The sequence below is a fragment of the Nicotiana sylvestris genome, chromosome 11 (assembly GCF_000393655.2).
Source record: "Nicotiana sylvestris chromosome 11, ASM39365v2, whole genome shotgun sequence".
NCBI lineage: Eukaryota > Viridiplantae > Streptophyta > Magnoliopsida > Solanales > Solanaceae > Nicotiana > Nicotiana sylvestris.
Window position 1 is genome coordinate 136,189,617 of NC_091067.1, and position 6,507 is coordinate 136,196,123.

At 37.2% G+C, this 6,507-nt stretch overlaps 1 pseudogene; it reads left to right on the forward strand.

Annotated features, from left to right (window-relative positions):
- Positions 1-3,866: 3,866 nt before the first annotated feature.
- LOC138881696 (protein LYK5-like) lies at positions 3,867-5,239 on the forward strand (annotated as a pseudogene).
- Positions 5,240-6,507: the final 1,268 nt, after the last annotated feature.

Sequence of the window (6,507 nt, forward strand, 5' to 3'; positions counted from 1 at the left end):
TTGGCCCAAACTCAAAATATTACTTTTTAATTTTGGCACATAATAAACATCTTGAATTAGATTGTGACTACCATCTTTACAGGAGATCAAAATTGTACATATCCTTTCGATTTAAATATTTGGTGTATCTCCAAAGGACACATCACCTCTCACCGTCTAATTAATCTCCACAAACTTCTCTTTTCATCCACACATATGATTGCTTGCTCCATTGTCCAAATACCACGAGCTACAATCATCCCTATCTTTTTCCTTGAGTGCCAACAACAATGTTGACTCATCTTCTTCTTTCTTGTTCTCAACCAGGTTAGCTTTCTCTTCAACATAACGACGACATTCCCAAGAGTAATGGCCAAATTTGTGACAATTATAACACTCAATTTTTTATTTGTCATACATTTGTCCATTATTTTCTTGATTGTAGCCACGTCCTCTTCCTCCTCTTTGTCCACGACCACGACCTCTGAATGTTGGTGGATTTTAACTTCATTATTGAAGTTGTTATCATTACTTCTTCCTCTTCCATGAACGCCACGGCCTCGTCCCCTTCCATTCCCTCGATACCTGTTCTCACCTCCATAATCCTTGAAGGATGCCTGAGTTTTAAGAAGTTGCTCCAATAGCACTTCTTGTCACCTTTTGATCTTTTCTTCGTGGGCCTATAAAGAACCCTCCAATTGTTCTACCATCATAGAGTCTAAATTTTTAGACCTTTCAATAGCACACATCACAAAATCAAATTTAGGTGTTAAAGTACGAAGAATCTTTTCTACCACACGGACATCTTCTATGTCCTTCTCGTATCTTCTTAATTAATTCACAACAACCTTCACTTTTGAACAATAATTTGAAATGCATTCGGATTTTTTCATTTTTAAAACTTCAAAATCAGCCCTTAGAGTTTGAAGTTTTATCTTCCTCACCTTGTGAACTCCTTGAAGAGAATTTTGTAAAATCTCCCAAGCTTCCTTTGAGGTGGTAGAATTTGTCACCTTCTCAAACATGGCATCATCCAAACATTAGTGGATGAGCGTGAGGGCTTTTTGATCATTCTTCTTTGTCTATACCAAGACATCTTTTTTATTTTGAGGTAGAGTTTGCTCATTATCGGATTTTGCATAATCTCTATCTATAATTTCTCACACATTTTGGGAGTCAAAAATTTCTTTCATATGTAGACCATTTCTCATAATTATCTTTTGTGAGACGGGGGTATTGAAAAGATAACGGACTATTATTTGCCATGGCTCTGATACCACGTTGTTAGAAAAGTAATAATAATCCCGCCCAGGAATAATACACACTATAAATAACAATAACACAAGAGATTAACAAAGACACCAAATTTTTAACGGGGTAAAATACAATACCCAACAGAGTAATATTACCACTATAATATTACAATTTAGTAATGTCTAGAGACTACTATAACTTCGAAAGAAATAACACTCTTTATTTAAATATCTCACAAAAATATTACTCGCACTCACTATTTATCTCACAGACTATGATATGTGGATTACTCTCTCGAACTTTTAGTACTTCTCTTTACTTTTTGGTGTGTTTGAAGAAGTGAGAGAGCTCCTCCTTTTATAGTAGAACATAACTTTGGGCTCCAAGTGTGCTACAGGAGAATTTTAATTCTCCTCCACAACTTTGCATACTTTGGCTCCAAGTAAAATCTTCCGCCAAGCTTCTCTACCAAACTAAATTCACAAGTAAAATAGGCACAGGGTTATTGCCAACTATTGCTGACCAATGGGATGGATCCCAAATTTTAACATAAACTTTGAAGCATAAAGTAAATCTTCAAGAAAGAAGCATCGATAAGAAGAGAGGAAAAGGAAAAGCAATAAACGAAATCTTAAAGGCAAGGTTATACTTATGTTTCATGTTCCATTTCTCAGAAAATGGCATATCCTCGGCCGTGATTAAATCAGAGGGTTTTACTCGAACGAATCGATCCAACCAGCCTCGATCTCGATCCTCGTCTATGCTTGAAAATGGGGCCTTAGTGGCCCAACGGGCAAGTTTTATTAATCCCCCTCGATAAAGTCGGGGACTGTACAGACGCATGAGATGATCGATGGTGAAGGCACATTTCTCGATTTTGCTTATGAAGAAGCGGAGAAGAATTACTATCCTCCAGAAAGAAGGATGAATTTGACCGAGGGTCATCTCGTACCTCTTACAGAAGGCGATGATGACCGGGTCCAAAGGGCCCAATGCGAAGGGATAAGTGTAAACATTAGTAATCGATTCCTCAGGCGTAGGCACCACAACATGCTTACCGACCCAATTGCAATCTTCATTGACCTTAGAGAAGAGACCGTCGGTGATCGAGCATATATATCTCGAGGCCGGCTCGCACCGACCCGGTACAAAAGAGGTTTTCTCGACCATGAAATCAGCACCGATCGGGCACCCCGCAGGAATGTACATCTTCAAAGAGGGCTCCAACGTCTTTTCCTCAGTAACAGCAGATGGAACATTTTCCTATTCAGCCGGTCGCAGGGCAGAGGGAGCTTCTTTTTAAGGAACAAACTTTAAGGTTATCGCCAATTTTTTTGGAAAGTTATGAGAAAAGAGAAAGTTAAAAGATATGCTTGATAATTTGGGATGAAGAACAGAAGTTCTTATAAAGAGATTTTAGAGTAATCAGAAAATTGATATTTGGGGATATAGAAATTTCTAATGTATGAGGGCAGAGGTTTTGAAGTCAAGTTTAAATGAGATAATGAGGAGGTATTTATAGTTTGCAAACGATGGTTCAAAACCTGTAATGGTCGGCCAGCAATTGATGCACATTTAATGCCATTACGTGACTGACGAGACGTTTCGTAAGTTTTGTCATATCTGGCGCGAAGTATCGAGACAAAGATCGGGGGCTCATATCATTTCTCGTTGTTTACTCTCCGAAAAATGAGGGGACTATATGTATACGGTCGATACCGGGTTTATCTATAGCGTGACAAGATCGGGACTAAAACGTGATGGATTGAAGATTGATCCCAGGTTCCATCGAACTAAGGTACGAAGTTAAAACATACGTCTTCAAAGTTCATTGAGCCCGTAACTCCGAAACCGATCCCGACTCCGAATAAGCTCAAGAAAACATTATCGGACCAAAACGAAAGGATGAAATATCCACAACCGGTCAGATATCACGGCGGGAATCTCGGCACGTATCAATGAGAAACTGATTAATTAGCAAATCATAAGATTCCTTACCTTTTATATATTAGGAATCCCCTACTATATAAAGGGGATTTAATTATTTATAACACACATTGTAATAGGCATCCAAAAGCAATATACTATTGTTATTAGTTCTTATTATCTTATCTTTCTATTCCGGCATCGATTAAGGCACTTTTGACCCGAGGGTGACCAACCTTCACGGCCAAGATTGCCCAGCTTTTATGGTTTGCATTTACTTTTCTATCATTAATTTCAATATTAATTTGATTTTCTCAATTTCTATCAAGTTAGATCACGTATCCTTAAAACCGCATATAAATTCATATGTTATCCAATTTTGAGGGTAAACAAGTATATACCTATACTTGTACAAAGGGTTCTTGTTAAACATTCTTGATCTATAGAGCTAACCAAGATTTCACAACAATCTTTGATGTTTCTTACTTGTTTGGGGTTTGCTCCTGATAGACTTCTCACATTAAACAACGCCACTTCGTCGTCGCAGATTCTTGAAATTGGTAGAGAGGTAATTGTTACAATTCAATGTTCTTGTTTAGGTGAAACCTTTCAAGCTAATATTAGCTACCATGCACCTACAAATACAAAATTCAATGACGTTGCTTGTGGAATTTTTAAAGGTTTAGTTAAGTCTATTACACTTTTGGATGAAAATATTTCCAAAAAACAATATTTCTAAAGTCGGTTATGATATCAGAGCTGGTACAGAGTTGCTTGTGCCTTTGAAATGTGAATGTCCTGATAAAGTTTTTGATGTCGGATTAAAGTACCTTGTCACATACCCTTTTATTTCAGGAGATGATACAGAAAAGTAAGTGAAAAATTCAATATTTTTGTTGTAGATATATGGGGTGCTAACCATTTATGTTTTAATCTCAGTGCAGTTTCAAATACAAAATTTTTAGTTCCCATAAAAGGAGGACCATCTATTAATTTTATAATTCACGATTCTGACCAACCTACTCCTGGTTTTTTTACCAACGCAAATGATAGAAAAATCATCCAAAATCCTGAAACTAAGGAAACTCTACATTGTTGTTTTAGTTGTTGGTTTTTTTTCTGTTTGCTGCAACTTTAGCTGCTTGTGGTTTAAATATAAGGGCCATAAGGAAATTCAAGGCAGCGAAAAATCGTTCTTCGATACATAAAAGCTCTGTTACTTCAGGTTCAACACCAAGAAATTCCCCTCCAATGACTACCAGAAGTTCTACAAATTTATGCGTATCACCTGATTTACTTGCAGGAATAAAGTACTCTTTGGGGGAGTACAACATAGATGAATTGAAAAGAGCGACAGATAATTTTAGTGAAGGAACTAAGATAAAACAAGTAATTGATGTACACTCAAGAATCAATCATGTTAATATTGTTAAGCTTCGAGGTGTTTGTTATGGTGAGGATGACATTTCAGGATCTTATCTTGTGTTTGAATATCCATCAAATGGAACATTAAGGGATTGTTTGTCAAACTCCTTAGCTTCTCTTAGTTGGAATAGAAGAACTCAAATTGCCTTTGACATTGCCACGGGGCTACATTACTTGCACTTTTGCAGTATTCCACCGAATACACACATGAACATAATTAGCAAAAAAATCTTCTTGGCTTCGAATTGGATGGCAAAATTAGCTATTTTTGAAGCAAAAGCTATCATTGGAACGACGAAGGAAATTGGAAGTATTGGATGTCTCGGGGGCTGGATTGCCCCTGTGTATCTAGTACATGGCTCAGTGTCTGAAAAATGAACATTTTTGCATTTGGGGTAGTATTACTCGAGCTCATATAAGGAAAAGAAGATGTAGATGGAAGCTTTTTTGGGATTCAATTACATTTTTGAGAGGGGGAGCTAATGAAGGAGGATGCTTTGAACAATTGAAATTTTTTATTGATCCAAACCTTATGGATTACCCTTTAACAGAAGCATTATGTTTAGCTGTTTTAGCTAAAGCTTGTATTGAAGACGATCCTCTTCATAGGCCATCTATGAATGATATAATTAAAATTCTTTCTAGAATAGTATGACTTTCTTTAGCCGAGGGTCGATAAGGACTTCACAAGGTAGGTGTAAGGTTTATGTATACACTATCTTCCTCCGAACCCCATATGTGGAAATAGACTGGATATGTTGTTGTTGTTTCCAGAATGGTATGATTTCAGAAACATATTCCATTCTTTATGCAATGTTAGTTATCATCAATTAATTGTACTTGCCTCAGTCACATATTAATGTCTCTTTGTAGTTACATTTTCACTTGATCTATGAATTCTTTCTTTCAATTTGTATTCTTTTTAATGAATCCTACTTCCTTTCCATCACTAAGGTCCAGTACTGATTATATATTCATTGATTATCTTTATAGTATTTGTTGAATTATTCTTGTTTTTCAACATGCAATTACAGAAAATGAAGCTCTGCCTAAATAGCTACTATAACTAGCAATATTTACAACTAACTAACTGATTTAATTAATCAACTAACTAGCTACAATGTATAACTATCCCCATCTAGTGTCCAGCTCAGCATTAGTGCACTGTAGTGCATCTATATAATTCTTTTACACCCTTCCTCAAGCTAGGAGAGATGAAGATATTCTTTATTCCTAACTTGGATAGAAGATAACAGTGTTGAGCAATAGGAAAGCCCTTAGTCAAGATGTCAGCCTGTTGTTTTTATGATGGCACATAGAGGGTGTCCACCATACCTTGATGAGCCTTCTCCCGAATGAAGTGACAATCAATATAGATATGCTTAGTCCGCTCGTGGAACACAGGATTAGTAGCAATCTGTATGACAGACTTGCTGTCACTACGCATTGGAATAGGCAGATGTAAGGAAACTCCCAATTCTTTGTATACACCTATGAGCCAAACAATCTCTGCAACAATGGTTGCAAGACTCCTGTATTCAGCTTCAGCTGAGCTTCTAGAAATGGTTGCCTGCTTATTGGTCCTCCAAGAAATGAGAGAGTCTCCAAATTTGATCAAGTATCCAGTTACTGACTTTCTGGTATTGGGACAGAAGGCCCAATATGCATCACAAAAGGCCTGAAGTGTAGAAGAGCTGTGAGATGACATGAGGATACCAAGGCCAGGGGCCTGTTTGACATATCTCACTACCCTAATTGCTGCTTCCGTGTGAGAGGCTTTAGGAACATGCATAAATTGGCTCAGACATTGCACAACAAAAGCCATGTCTGGCCTAGTAATGGTCAAGTAAAGTAGTGTACCTATAAATCTTTGATAGCTGCTAGGATCCTCTAGTGGTTGATCAGAGGATGAGCCAACATAAG